The sequence below is a fragment of the Thermobia domestica genome, chromosome 13 (assembly GCF_964235325.1).
Source record: "Thermobia domestica chromosome 13, izTheDome1.hap1.1, whole genome shotgun sequence".
NCBI classification, from domain to species: domain Eukaryota; kingdom Metazoa; phylum Arthropoda; class Insecta; order Zygentoma; family Lepismatidae; genus Thermobia; species Thermobia domestica.
In genome coordinates this window covers 66,049,544-66,065,863 of record NC_137466.1, presented here as the reverse complement: position 1 = coordinate 66,065,863, position 16,320 = coordinate 66,049,544, and the positions used below count along the sequence as shown (strand labels likewise).

At 34.0% G+C, this 16,320-nt stretch overlaps 1 pseudogene across 2 annotated transcripts in view; it reads right to left on the bottom strand.

The window, feature by feature from the left end:
* Positions 1 to 3,828: 3,828 nt before the first annotated feature.
* The window catches only part of LOC145668199 (ubiquitin-like modifier-activating enzyme 1 pseudogene), a 107,716-nt pseudogene continuing 95,224 nt past the window's right edge, over positions 3,829 to 16,320 (bottom strand). For both annotated transcript variants that reach the window (XR_014127984.1, XR_014127983.1), the window contains one exon: positions 3,829 to 5,555. The product of XR_014127984.1 is annotated as a ubiquitin-like modifier-activating enzyme 1 pseudogene, transcript variant X2 (transcript). The remainder of the gene's footprint in view (positions 5,556 to 16,320) is intronic.

The window sequence follows — 16,320 nt, the reverse complement described above, 5'->3', positions numbered from 1 at the left end:
ATGCCATCCTTTAATTAAAGTAGCATAAAACCCAGCTGAAGGTAGGTACTATGTTCCAGAATTCGTTTCAAATTATTCCACCGTATCCCCGTGATACGATCACAAACAACTAGCATCATCACTTTCAATGTAGGAAAGAAATTATAGACAATGCCCCCTTCCCTCCCTTAAAACGGGAATTCTCAATAAGGTTGGGACACTGTTTCGCTTGTTTTTAGTGAGGAGTTTTATCTTCCTAACTTTTGACAGCATGGTCAGTTTTCGCATAAAATTTGATGGCCCGCTTACCTCTTAGGATATGCATTTTAATTAGTTCGAGGTAGGTGATATCTAACATCCAAAAATTCATTTCAATTGGTTCAACCATTTTCCTGTGATGCGTTCACAAATTTTCATATAATAAAGATATACTCTAAAGCCAACACTTATACCAATCTAAGAACGTAGAAAAGTTAGAGTTAATAAGTTTAGAATATTTCATAGAAAGAAATAGATATGTGGAGTACATCAAGTATCCTTTAAAGGCGCACACATATTAACAACAAAGAGGAATACAAAAACAGAGATTGAAGAGCATGTTAAATTGATTGGAGCGGCTCGTTCAGCAGCAAAGCTACATTAGCCATGGACCTACAGCTTTACGTATTATCCGAACCACATTAGGTTCCACCGGAAACCCGAGTTTTTCAAGTACAAAGCATGTACGTTATCAACAGCCACGAGAGAGCTCCGAAGAGCATGTTACAGTGTCACAAAAAAAAAAAAAAAAAAAAAAAAAAAATCAACACCGCTATATCAGGTCTTTTAAAACATCCAGCATAAAGTAAATACATAATCAAAGATCTAATAATTTACAAAGACCAAAATCTCCAGAGGAAAGAAATTCTTACGTATCATTCTACACTATTCAGAAAACTATCAAGGTTTAATACAGTCAATACAGTCAAAGTAAATTGAACAAATTACAGGTATTATTTATAAATAAAAAGTCATTAAAGGTTAAGAGATTTTTCAGCAAGCAGAAAAGTTTTGCAACTTTGTATTTGGCGAGCATCGTTTTTCATAGTCGTTTTACAAACTCTTTGGAAATAATTTTATAGAAGACTTCATTAACAATAATGTATCAGTAAATACGGAACTGAAAGATTATTGAATCCCATGTACAAAGTATGTTTTCAAGTTTGGATAAGGAGAGATTTGTACTTAATGAACTTATCAATAATCTTTACCACAGAAACAACAAAACAGACATCATAAAATAAATACTATAACAAGGTACCAATCAGCACACTGAAGTATTAAAACAAAGGATAATAGAATCACTCAAACAAGGATATTCCAGTGTAAACATGTTACAACTAATCAAATACCTAAACATTATTCTCAGGTAAGGATACCCCGCCGCAAAGCAAATTTGCGTCTATGAATTTAGAAAAAATAGTGTAATGTATGCGTTATTGTCCACTTATCAAAGCAAAAAATGACCGAAAGTGTCTTCCACAACTTCGTTACCCCACAAAAGCTAGGTTTCTTCCGGGACGGAACTGAGAATCTTGTGAATCACTGAGATAGATGTGTTAAAGCAGATTTTGAATGAAGCCGATTTGTTTTCTTCATTTTAAAATTCAACTATAGTGTGTTGTACGCTAATTGCAATTTATTTAGGATCAATGTAACTTTTAGTTTTTAATGTATATGTACTTACATATTTACTGGTGAAACGATCAAGAGAAAGCTATAAATACTCCGAAACAATATGTTCATCCAACATACTAATGTGAAGAAAACTTTCGCATCTAATAAATTAAACACATCTTACAAAATTTTTGAAAGCTCGCTTCAAGTAACCTGTGGATAGATTTTCATGGATTAATAATTTTCTACGATGGTTCGGGTCACCAGTGGATCAAACTGTAATGTGACTTGAGTAGGTATTCAGGTTATTTCCATTCTACTTACCAAATGCGACTTAATTGTCTCAGAATAATTTTAGGTTTCAAAATAGCAAAAATATGAAATGTTAATACTTCTACTTTTAAAAAACCGTAAACTGGGTATACTTTGGCTTTATATATATATATATATATATATATATATATAATTATTATTTCCAGAATTCCCATTCTAACATCTCCTAGGATTAGGGAGGCATTTTAATGTCATTTCTCCTTGTTAAAATGCAATCCTTTGGCTTTCTTTTGAAAGCAGTGAAAACTCAGTGTGATCAAGAATGATTATTATAACTTAGTTCCAATTTTTTGATGCAATGCAAGATTTTTCATGATTGGGGTAACTTTAGCCCATTTGTCAAAATTACTAACACACTAATATTGTAGCGCTGTATTTAAGAAGCAGAAAAGAAGAACAGGGTATTATAAACACACTGGTGAAATTATCAATATTTTTACTCAATTTCAATCGAACAAGAAATATCGTTCAATGAAAATATTTGTATTCTACTTGGGTGAATACGAAACATCTATAAAAGAACGCTACATATTTGTGAATGCGTAACTTAAAATAACTATTACAAAGATAGGGGTGAAATCACTTTGTTCAACTTAGAGACAAATAAAAATATCGTTCAATGAAAATCTTACTAAGTGGATGAATACTTAACATCCGAAAATAAGAGCGCCATATTCTTCATTACGGTACTTTATCGGTATTATACTGCTCAGTTTAAGGAAGAAAATTCTTGCAATTCAAGCACTGTATAATATTCTCTTTTAGAAGCTAGAGGGAGTTAATCTTCCTTATTTCATCGCACCGTTTGTACACCATTTCATCTTTAATATTGGGACACAGAAAATATGGGCATTGTTACCCCAGCAATTAAACGCTTAATAGTTTGTGCGTAATTGAACAAACATTTAAGGCGTTAGATTATCAATATTCGCTAATGAACATGTTTTTATATTCTACTTACTTGTGCATTCAGGATATGTCACTTTAATGCAATGAACAAAAGTTGTGGAACTTGAAATATGATAAACGTTTACTTGCATTTTGCTTCCCACGTTCTGGAAACAAATCACTAGCACCAATATTAATGTATTCTCAATGTTGTAATACTTCGATCCACAACTTTTCTTACTGATAGAAACCATAATAACTATGTAGAAAGAAATAAAATCCTTCTCTTCCTTTGGACCAAAGTTGCCTTTAAAGGGTCAAAGTATATCCAATTTACGGTACTACTAGAGACTGCGGTGGCTCAGTGGTACAGCATTCACCTCTGGTACATGGGGTCCTTAGTTTGATCCCAGTTCGCGTCTAGTGAGCTTTGTGGTGGACACTGTGTGCGTGGATTTTCTCGGGGTTCTCCCGTTTCCTCCCATTTTTTCATTCCGCCATTTCATTTACTTCCTCATCACGCTCTCATTTAGCCTACCCGGCATAACTATGGGACGTAAAGATTTAAAATATTATAATAATAATAATAATAATAATAATAATAATAATAATAATAATAATAATAATAATACCTGGTAGTTCAATTGTACCATTATTAGGACGAGATCCACGGATATGAAGCATCAGGTCTCTAAGGAATAAATGTTAAGTAGATTTAAAACCAAGACTATGAAAAGAATGAAAACCACCGGGACCACTTCACAGAAACGTGTCAAATAATGAAAAGTCATACAATGTGTCTTACCACTATCATTGAACACACTGATTATTATTTATATTCTCTCACATGTGTGACTTTGGATTAAAATATTGTACATGGAAGTATTTCCAGTAAGATAATCTTGTTTGTATCTATTTACTTAACATTTCTTTTTAGCACTGTATTTGAGAGCAATATTTTATTCAATGAAATGCGCATCCAAAATATTTTAATGTCAAACTTTTTTTTCCTGTCGTTTCAAAATGTCATCAATATCAAGGTTGTAGGTAAAGAAAAAATGACATTGAATATATTTACTAACAACTGCCATTACTACAAGCATATTATCTAACATCCCAAATTTTACAGAATGCAAAACTACAAAATCATGTTAAGTACAAATGAAATATATTATTACAGACTTATTAAAAATAGTTTTATATATAATATAATATTGAATGAATATAAATATTTTATAAACACAAACTCTGAAAGTGAGTTACAAGCTCTACATGCAAAGTGTACTGAATATGTGTATATATGTAACTTCACACTAAAACGTTAATGAATTTGTTTAATAAAAATACTCTTATTTTAGTGGAGAGAAGACAAAAACTCATGTAATTTTACAAATACAGAAGTGCACATTACAACTAAAAATATATTTTGTGTGTTACAATGCAATTTTTTCTCAAATGCCTCCTATTCTTTTGTTTAAAATATATATGTGTGTAACGAATTTCAGAGTAACTTCAAAAACTTCACTGTTAGGGAAAAAATATCCAGAAAAATCTTTCAAATGTGCCACGGTAATCTGTATTTTAAATTTACAAGAAAAATTCAACTTCCACACAGTCCAAAGTATGTATCGTAGTTGAAATACACCGATAGGAAAAAACCCATAATTTTATCAATAATGAACAGTTTCAAATTATACCAAAATTATTATTTTCAAGTTGCAACTATTATTATTATTATTATTATTATTATTCTGAATATATTTTAGTTCATATGCGTTAATTAACAAGTAAACATGTAGAAGTTATTACAGCTCCAATTTCAGAAGTGCTTAAAACTAAAGGCTATGTTTTATTTCAATTAATTTCCTGTTTATATTACCTCTATGTGTGCACTCAATGAAATATATAAATTCTACGAATTGTGCTTGTTTTAACTATTGAACAATTTCAATGAAATTAGGATGAAATTAATTTCCTTCATATGTGAAAAATACGTATATAAAATTATTTGTGCACATATTTCACTACATTATGTTACTAAGGCACACTTCTTTCTTACATATAATTTCCCTTGAGTCAAGAACAATCATTCGAGTAAAAGGAAACAGGCCATAACCATAAGACGATGTGTTTAACTTGCTAGCTCAATTTTAAACAAATTTTACAGCATAAAAGGATGAAGACTAATTTACAAGTTTTACGTATAAGAAGATAGCTCTTACAGATCTTCGCTACAAAACTACACCAGAAAGCTTATTGTACTACTATTTGTATTTTATCACTTAAGCTACATATCTGTAACAGGTCATTCGGTTCAATGTCATTTTACTATATACTGTGAAACTTGCAACGACACTGCAATTTTTTTTTTTTCTTTCGGAAAGACCACAAATGGTTCACTAAAGTAAACTAGATTCTGCACTGTTTCTGCAAATCCCCATCGCACTTAAGGAGTACCACATAAAATAATCGAAGATATGATTATGGCAGTTATCACAAACTAGAAGAGTGATAAAAGTCACTTATTTCTCCCATAATTAGATATTGTCCCTTGTGAAGGGTCCAGAAGGAAGCATTTAAGAAAAAGTAACTTTTTACATGAGGTGGTTTCCAACGTATTCACAGATAATGTTCGATGTCGGGTTGATCCTTTTCACTGTAAATCGGACAATTAACAACAGTGGTGTAGTTGCATGAACCTGTAAAGAAAAATAAAATATAATTTTAATAACTTGTCTTTCATGGCATTAATAACAAACTACGTTACCTAATTCGTTACATGTTTCACACAAAATTAAAATTTGAGAAAAAATCCATCGTGCTACAATAATAAAACAGAGTAAGAACTTTCAACTGGCAACATTTTTCAATTTTCCTTACTAGAGTTCAATTTTTTAAGATATTATTTTTGTACTTTTTCATATATCCAGCAGCCGTCACAGAGTATGAGTTCCAAAGAGTTATCGGCCATGTCAATGACAAAAGAACCAACGCGGAATCCAGTGGAGCTACTATTCAACATATCCGTTCATGGGGTCACCAGAAAAATGACTTCAAAGTTGGCATGTAACATGTGCTTATAATCAAGATATTACTAATTATAAAGAAAAAATCCTTGGATAATCATAGTATTTATACTACTTCATCATATAATACAAATGCTTTTTCATAATACAGTAAAATAATTAACAAACAAATAGTTTTATATATATACACAAAATAGTTCATTCAGGAGAACTATCAAAGTTCGGTTGACACCCAGATGTCCTTTTTTAGTAAGAGCATTTACATCTACACAAGAAATGTAAACTTTAAGGCAGACATGTAGCTTAAAGCAATTCGAATGAAGAAAAGGATTATTACGAACACATGCTCCCGTCAATTTTTTCACATTATAGCTTTTACAATTACTTTTTAACTATTTCTTAGTTATCTACATTTAAATAACTCAAGATTATCTCGCAAACGAAACAAATTAGAAACTATTACCAAAATCTACAATGACTGACGTGAACAGTAGACGGAACTAAACGGAAATTGTCTTTAGTTGTTACGTTGTAATTCTACAATAGTTAAAATGCTATCACCTTAATTTTGAGGTAATTATTCTCTTGATCTTATAGATATGTTTAACAATAATTTCACTGGCTTCCGTGTCCCCAAATAGTATAAAGACTCAGAAATAGGTCCAAGAACTGGCATTCTCATTACTAGCATGAGCGATAGCTAATCAAATCGAATAAGCACTTCACCGTTCTTTAAACTAGACACAATGACACACAGACGTATTTAGGCCTTTCGCTGACCAAATGCTCCATCGCCTTACATGAGGGGGTATCAAAACGTTCGTGGAATCACCCAGAAGGTGACTAATTATGAACCCCCTCAGACATGCATTTTATAGTTAGGTCCTTGTATATTGACCATGTAAATTTTATATTATAAAAGCAAATCACTGAAAGTGCGACGATTGATAAGCTTGAAGCACGGAACGTCATTAAGTTCCTCCATCCTCATGGGAAATCAGTAAAGCATATCCACGAAGAGATGAAAGAGGTCTATTGAGATGGAAGTCCATTCTATGAGATGGTATTCAAGTGGAAACGGCAATTCCAAACTGGGCACATGACTACCGCGGACGCCTCTAGATTCGGACGACCATCTTTCACTGATGATGCCGCCTTGGCTGAGAAAGTTGAGAGGATCATAATGGAAGAAAGGAGGATTATCATTGACAGTGTTATGTGTGCAATAGGTATGAGTTAAAGGTCTGCCTGAAATCATTCACAACCAGTTGCATTTTCAGAAAGTGCCATCATGGTAGATGTCACGACTGCTCACACCTTTCCAGACGACAAATTCCAAGGACGTTGCAAGAGGAGATGTATCGCTTTGAGATGATGAAGAGGACGTTTTCGGCAGACCATTGACAATGGATTAAAGTTGGGTTTATGACTCAGGAACAAAGGATATGAGCAAAGAATAGAAACACCCCTCCCTTCAGTCACTACAATGGTCGAGTGCAGAAATCTGCACCCAAGATGATATGTCCGTTTTCTGTGACTGAAGTGGTCATCGTGATGGATTATCTACCACAGGGACAAACTATTACTAGTACCTATTATCTCCTAAGTTACGAGAGGAAAAGAAGAAGAAACGTCATGGATTGGTTACAAAAGGGATGTTGCTGCTGGTCGACAATGCACCAGTTCATTCCGCCCATGCATCCATGATGATGGCAGTGGAATTAGGGTGTGAAATATTGTCCCATACTCATCGGATCTACCACGTGACTTTTCTCTCTTCCCAGAAATGAAGCGTCCACTGAGAGGACACAATTTTGACAGAAGGGATGAGGTTGTACTGTGGTTTCAAAGCCAAATTGCAGACTTTCGCATAACAGGCTTACGAAAAGTGAAGAACCGTTGCAAAAATGCATCGCCAGGCACGGTGACTACGTACAGAAAGACTAATACCATTATGGTGTCAGAGTTCTCTACAGTACATTTCTTCTAGATGACTGGAGAAATTTTCAGTTTCTTTCAAAATTCCACTTAAAATTACAAAACAAATTGTTCCATTTCTCTTCTAGGTATACTATAATATATATATAAAAAGATGCTCGGTGAGGAAGTACAGATACTTTGAGAGGTTCTAAGAGAGGTCATACTAAGCGAAAAACTTTACATGAACATATGATGTATTCCCCCTGTTTCCGTGATAGGGAGTACCTTTTCAGCGCCTGAAACCTGTTGTTTCAGTTGTGTATAGCACACACTGTAGTTTATGTGAAGACGAAAATTAACGTTCGAAAGGTAATGAAGTAAGCTTTCTGTGTTATTCAGTGGTAAGATGTCACTAGGGCAACTGAAAAAACTGGGTGAATACTACACACTATCTCGAGGATGACGTTGAAGGTTCACGTTGTTGGTATGAACAGTACTCGAGAGAAAAAAAAATACTGTAACTGTACGCCGGTAAAAGCAATGTTCCTTGGGCCTTGCGATTGTTTATTTCAATAATGTTATTTATGCAATAATAATTAATTTACACATACATAAGGCCATAAAAATACAAGAAACAATATAAAACAGTTCTAAATGTCTCTACAGTTGTACACAATCGTCAGTTTCGTTTGTGAACAACGGGTGGCAATAAAATGAAACACGCAGACAAGTACACGACATGCAAACTTTTTTTTGTCTGTTGCAGCAATATATATATATATATATATATATATATATATATATATATATATATATATATATAGATAGATAGATAGATAGATAGATAGATAGATAGATAGATAGATACATTATATTCTTCATTTAAACATGATGTGCGGTACAGTACTGTTAAATCTACTGTGAGATATAGTGACAGTGAGGAGGTGATTTCTACATTTATTTCAGGATTACTGAAATGATAGTGTGTAAGAGGAAGCTTCATAGTAAATGCCGTTCATATTCACATATGCTGAGTATGTGGACATGTACTCATGTCCAAAATTATTGTCGCATATCTATAACTGTCTTCTTGTAACAATATAATTTGATAATGGTTTTGCAGGATACTTTTAACACTGATACTATGTGTACAATCGGAAAATCTATATTTATGGTAAATTTCATAGGAAAATAATTATAAATACGAAAATTAGAATGAGTAAAACAAAATGTTGTTAAATGGACAAGAAAGTTTTATTGTTCTTATTTACTGCTCTTTTGACATGAAATCTGCCACATACATGTCTTTGCCGATTATACACGTACTAACATTATAAGAAATACCGGGCGAATTCGTTATCAAATTATATTCTCACAACATATTTATAGACATGCGACAATAATAATTTGGACACGAGTGTACATCCATGGTTTTTGCGATGGCAGTTGCACACTAGGTAGAGAAATACCATCGAAATTTTCCTAACCGCAGAGTCCCTAATACACGCGTGTTCTCACAAGTGTATGATCAACTACGTAAGACTGGTGAGCTTCCCATTGTACGGGTAACATCGGAGCAGGATTCACGATATACCTGTGACAAAGACATTATTGGGATTGTGCAGCAGAGTCCAACAGCAAGTGTTAGAAGGATTTCACATCGATTTGAATTTCCCCGTAAGTAAGTACATGATGTACTTCAAGGAGATGGGTTTTATCCATTTCATCTTCATTCAGGACACAGTGAACAACGTGCTGCAATTTGTGAATGGGTGCAGGTGCATCCTAATGTTTTGCCATTCTTCTGTTTACCACAGCATCGCACATCGTTGGTGTAACAACGACATTAAGAAATTATCCAGAACGATTTGCGGTAAATGTGTGGCCTGGAATTAGTGATAAGATTATTGGTCCCTTTTTCCTGCCGCAATGTTTGACCGGTGAAGTCTACTTAAACTTCCTACGCGACTTATCAGGACTGCTACAGGATACCCCTCTTCAGACTAGGTTGTCATTAATATACCAGTACGACGGAGCACCATCTCACGGCTCATGTCAGGGTGTCTACTAAATGTTTATTTTCAAATTCCAGGTTTTATCAAGGTTTTCAAGGTTTATTTTTCCTTTTTTTCCAGGTCTATTCAGTAGAGTGTCATTTATTGTAACACGTATAACTTAACAATTTTATATAGTTCTCAACAAAAACTGATTATAATTAGAGAATGCATACGGCAAGTGATAGTTTCTTTAAGTGACAAGATGAAAAGAAAAAAACTGACTGATATGTAGATTCTCAAAACATTTTACACAAGAAATTGTTTAATTAAAATATCCCCTACCAGAAGGCCGGTTGAGAGAAATGTGCAGTAGCTTTAAATATCGTAATGTAGGAACACTATACAGGGGTGAACCTTAATTAAACCGACAAACTTCGGGAAATGATTCTCGTCACCCAAACAAGAAAAAAAAAAAAAAAATCCTCTTTAACTCTTCTCCAGGGCGCATAATTTCCGAGCTAAAAGGTGCCGAAAGTGTGGAAAAATGAACTTCCGATGCCTATATTTCCAAAATTATCCAAAGTAGAGAGTGCTGCTTAAAATCTCACAAAGGAAATCATACGTTCAGAACAGACAGTACTTCCTTAAAGAGATATTAAGCTGCACTCTCTACGATGGATAGGTCTGAAAATATAGGCCTCGGAAGTTCATTTTTCCACACTTTCGGCACCTTGTAGCTCCAAAACTATGTGCCGTGGAGAAAAGTTAGATGATTTTTTTTTCTTGTTTCGGGCTCGGGAATCACCTCCCGAAGTTTATCGGTTTAGTTAAGGTTCACCCTATATAATAGTAAATTTTCATCAAAAACATTACTTCAAATAAACTAATATTATAGTAGTAGCATGTGAGTGTTGATGAACAATGACAAAAATGGCGGGAACATAGCTTACTCACCGCTAAGTTATGGGATAAAATACCACAAGGGTATTTTACTACAAGCACTCTCCTTTAAAGTACTCTTGTGGTATTTTATGCTAAGTACTGGTAGGACTTAGCGGTGAGTAAGCTATTTTCCCGCCATTTTTGTCAAACTAGAATTAGTTTAGAAGTAAAAAGAAAATGATCATATATAATACAAATTCTTAACGCAAAGTAGTCCATATTGTTAAACGTTACTGCAGGTTCTTCTTGGATGGGTACTGGCCATCAGTTATATTTTATTTAAAAATGTATTGTAACATGAAAGTTTAAAAAACTGAAAATGTTATGGAACCACGCACATTATATGAAAAACTATAGAAAACAACTTTCACAGTGAACAGTTTTTGACATTTAACTTCTAGAGTTCAACATCCCTTTTAACTTTTTCACCTGTTCTTCCAACGCATCTACTGCTTCGACGTCAGTTAGTTTATTTTCTTCTTTAATTCCAACTCTTATTTTCTTCTTAATATCTTTATTTTCTCGAGCTGCTGTCTTCTTTCTCACCGCGGTCTTTCAGATATTCATTTTTTCTGCTTGATGCATTCCTCACATACTAGATCATACTCTTTGATATTCATATTACGTATGTCACTAGCAACACACACAGCATCCAACACACTTCTCTGGGCAATCAAGCACTCCTCTTGGAGATTTTCAACAATGCACTCTTTGTTAACTCCTTTCCATTGCTGCGTTGCTATGGAAAAGTATACATATCTTATGCATGAATGTTTTAAACGCATTGGAGACACCTTCTTTACTTAACAGATCATGGAGAAAAACGCCTAATCTGTCATTTTTGTAAATGAAATTTGATAGTTTTCGTGCTGTGTCTTGGTCTGAACAAAATTTTAAATATTCCCGTTTCACCATATCAGCATTTACAGGTGTTATTTGCTCCTTCTCGCAAATGTCTCCAGGGAGAGTGTGTTTTCACTGAATCAACATAAACTTTTAAGGCAGGAATCATAGTTATGGCACGGTTGATAACTTTAGAATTCTCCACCCACCTAATAGAGGGAAAACTGCACTCTGCTCACGTCTGTCTGTCTTTCTCAACTACGTCTCCACTGAATAAGTTATTATTAGCTTTTGACTTATGCTGTAGTATATAACTTTCTTGCATTTTACAAAAATATACTTATTCCATACCAATCTCAAAAACAATATTTTAAAAACAATTTTAAAACTTCCAGGTTCCTCGTCCAATTCCAGGCTAATTCCAGGTTTTCAAGGTTTTCCAGGTCAGTAGACACCCTGCATGTTCATGTTGTCAGCCCCATAGCAGAATATGCCACGATCTGCGATGTGATCGGAGAAAGTTCGCCGCGCCTGTACATAAAAATTGCCAGAAAAAAAAAAAAAAATAGCCAACAGAAAAGTATAAAAATATGTCTGATAAAGTCGCAATAACAGATTTCCGAGACAATTACTCTGTTGCAGTAAAGTTAATGATGTTTTGTTTGAGTATACGATTGTCTGAGGCCATATGTGAAAGCTGGGGTTCAGTGATTATTAATGTGATGGAGAAAAGGCCAGCAGCAAAGGATGGACTTAGTGATGATATTGGAACAATAGACCAGTTTACATACATTATCCTAAATGGACCCCATCAGTTATAAAAAAAGCAAGAAAATTCCTTAAAGCTGCTCTCATTACAAAATACGGTGTATCGCATCACAAATATTTTAAATTGCTTCTTTTAGCAAAACTTTCAAAAAATGTGACTTCACAGGTTGACTCGAACTAGGGATACCGCTGAAAACTTCACCATGTTTCATGTAACGCTGTAACAAAAACATGATAGTGTCATTTTAATTTTTTATTTTGGAATTCCTGTAGAAAATGTTTGACTTACAAAAGCTCATCGCAGAAAGACAAAGTTCTGTCATTGGGGTTGTCAGTACCTTGATAAATTCCCAAATCGCTGGTTGGTCGGGGAGGACAGAATCTCATTCATCTGATTTAACACAAGGTTTTCTTTTTCTTTCTTTCTTCTTGTGGGGGTGGTTGAAGGACATTGTGTATAGACAAAGATTTAACTCAAGAGAAAAATTAAGTACCAATCACCATCTAGGTATTCACTACCATTAAGCAGGGCAAAGAAGACAACAGACAGGCAACAAGACATGTAATGACCCATACTGCAAAATGCACGGAAGAAGATAGTGATACTTCTGAAAACCTTTGATCAACGCAAATCCCGACGTTAGGTTTGTGTTTGGTATCCACTGCATTTTTTACTGAATTTGCCTTTCTACTGTATCGCAGAAACTGTGTCCAATTATATTTTCCCTACTATTTATTATTATTATTATTATTATTATTATTATTATTATTATTATTATTATTATTATTATTATTATTATTATTATGTGTCTGTTTTTTGTACACTTCTCCAAAACACATTAAGATTGCATTAAGCATATTTGACTTATTCAGGAAGACAAACCAGCGATTTATTATTTTAGCTACTTCAGCGCACGCTAAAATCAGGAAAGTTTATGGTGCATTGAACGAAAGTACTGAAAATTTGTCTAATAATTTGTTACGAACAGCATATCTTTGATGAATAAAATCGGTAAATTATTATCGCGTGTCATAAAATTACATAAATGTAATTTTATTGTAACCAATTATTTTTAATCTTTTCTCATGCTTTAAAAATATTACGCTTTGATACGTATCTGGCGATATATTTTAGCTGCCATGAAATTTTCACGGATTCTAATTCTGAAGTTATCATCTTTCCAGCATTCTAGGTGACTGAAATGAGCATATGCTTTCTGATAGTTATTTCTTAAATTTTATACAGCTAAAACTACATTATTTTTTCCACACCAATCCTCTACAAACGCTTAATTCAACGACATTCAAAGAATTAAAAATGTACGACTGAACCGAGAATTGAGGTCGGGGTCTCCATCTTACAATAACGATGTGTTAACTACGCTACTAAAGATATACCACATTGACTTGATCCCTAGTCTTCCGTTGCAAGCGCTGCTATCGGCTGAAGGAATTCCACTCGCTTTCTCTCGCTTAGCAACAGCAGAACTCGTGGCTCAACGCGTGGGTGTGTGAGCTTTAGTTCGCATTTTTGCCACGGCTCAAGACATTTTGGCAGCACAATAGTCCGATTCCTGACCAACCACATACAATTCGGTGCTCAGAAATTCAGACTACATGAACTACATCACAACTCGCACATGGACACCAGGAATCCAAACTCAGGCCTCTGGCTTACTATCCGGAGCGTTACGTAGTACAGTGAAACCTTCCTTAACGGACACCTCTATAATACGGACAGATTTTTTTGTCCCGGCAAAAATTTATGTTCTCTTACGGAACAAAACCCTCCCTTTTACGGACACTCTCAGATACGGACGCGGACAGTCCTTTTTTACCCCCAAACGTTCCAATAACCTCTTCATAACGAACAGGAATTATTCTCGGTTCTGCGATATATTACCATAGACAGAAAAGTCTTTTCTCCACAAGTGTATCTATCATCAAACAGAACAACTTCAAGCTGAACTTGAAATGCTTCTTTTTATCTGCCCGCAATAAACTGCTTTCTGGTGGAAATCCTAGAAAATCTTCAAAATAAGCACTCATGCTGGGTTAGTCGGGTGCGGATCTTTCCTTCCCTAACAAATTTAGTTCTTTTAAATCTGGGCCTTGCATCTTTCCCGACAATTTCATAGATAACTAGATAACAAAAAAAAAAAAAAAAATATTTTGCAGTAACATTTTTCAACGAGCATTTCTCTTACTTTTTTGGAAAAGCAAAATTTTTCTTTTGTACAAATTGGTGTATCAAACAGTTGAACAATTAAAGAAATTTGCCATTAATCGCGGTGAAACAGAAGTTCTCCAATTGATCCAACAGTTGCAAGCAAATTTCGAACAGAAACTAGTGTCCGTAGAATGTGCACGGCAGACAACTACTGCAGACTTTTTCAAGAAATTTGGCGAGTTTCTTCTGCACATTTTCAGTATTTAATAATAATATTGCATACTTTTTAAAGCTGTTTTTTACTTTTAGTATTGGTAGTATGTGAATTAATGGATTTTTTACAGGGTGATGAAATGTCCTTAAGAAAATTACCATACACGCATTATCATTTGCAGTATACGAACATACTAACACATTCCCCAACAATATTATTTAACAGAAATGAATTTCTCCTTCATCCGTACCAGTAATTCAAATAGGTACTAAATAGAGTATTTTCATATTGAATTTTACGTAATTATGCTCATACATAATGTATTTACTGTATATTACTGCATAAATTACCGTTGAGAGAAATTAAATTTTTGTAACCTCTCTGTAACGGACAAAAATTCCCGTCCCATCGGTGTCCGTTATTCAGAGGTTTCACTGTATTATGCTATTCAATGCTGATAGATGCTATAGGATACATAATGAATGCCTCAAATAAGAACTAGAAAAGTCTTACCTTGTATCACAGTGTTCGATCAAACATCCATGTATGCATTTCAACTCACTAATTTATATAAAAGTGCTTATATGTTATGCTCTCTTTGAAAAGAATGAGGTTACAAAATAATACTCCGGGTCCATGACATTTGGGCGCAAAACCTTTTATCCAAATAGCTTTCCCTACCTGCGTATGTTATACTGTATATCATAACTAGAGCCCAAATGTTTAAGCACTGGAAATTTCGAAAAAACTTCCGCAAATAAATAATTTTGAAAAACTAAAAATAACATCCTGAACACAGCGAAGTTTTTGCATATCATGCACACCTTGTCTCTATCAGTTGAAAAAAATGGAGAGAAACCATAGCCCAAACTACTGACCGTCCGGTCTCCGTACTATGCGGCTTAGTTTGAAAGAATATTTCCTTTTAATAAGACATATGTAATAAAGACACGTAATTTGTGTTCAAAAAAAAAAATTTAAAAAAAGACTTACGTTTTTCGTTAATGTTTAGTAATTTTAAAGATGTGACTATATATTCATATTGCAGTGTGCACTTGATGTTTTGAGTCAGACAGTATTAAATTCATCTTAAAATATGTAAAATACTGTGTATATTTTCATTTGCTATAATAAATTATACCAATATAATAAGTACCACGAGTTTAGAAGAAAAGAGTAAGAGCTGCTTTTGGAATAAAAAATGGTATTTTTAATGATATGGGTGATTCAGGAAGTGTTTATTGAATGCTTTTTTGTTATTTGATCTGCCCATTAGGCCGAATAGTTGATACTCTATTGTATTAATAAAAAGCTATTTCAGATTTCATAAAAAATAGGTACTTCTAGGCACTAGCTATACACTGAAATAGGAAGAATATGCCAAATAAAATTTACTGTAGGAAGTCTGTGACACCCCAAAACAAATTTTTGTCCTTTATAAAATATCTAACGTAAAGCAACGATACAAGTGGGCGGCAAAAGAACAGCACTATTTCCAATAAGGATATGGAATCTGTATGACAGTATGACAGAGTTCTCAATGACCAGTTAAGAACGAACAACCACGCCGAAGCAGCTCATCCT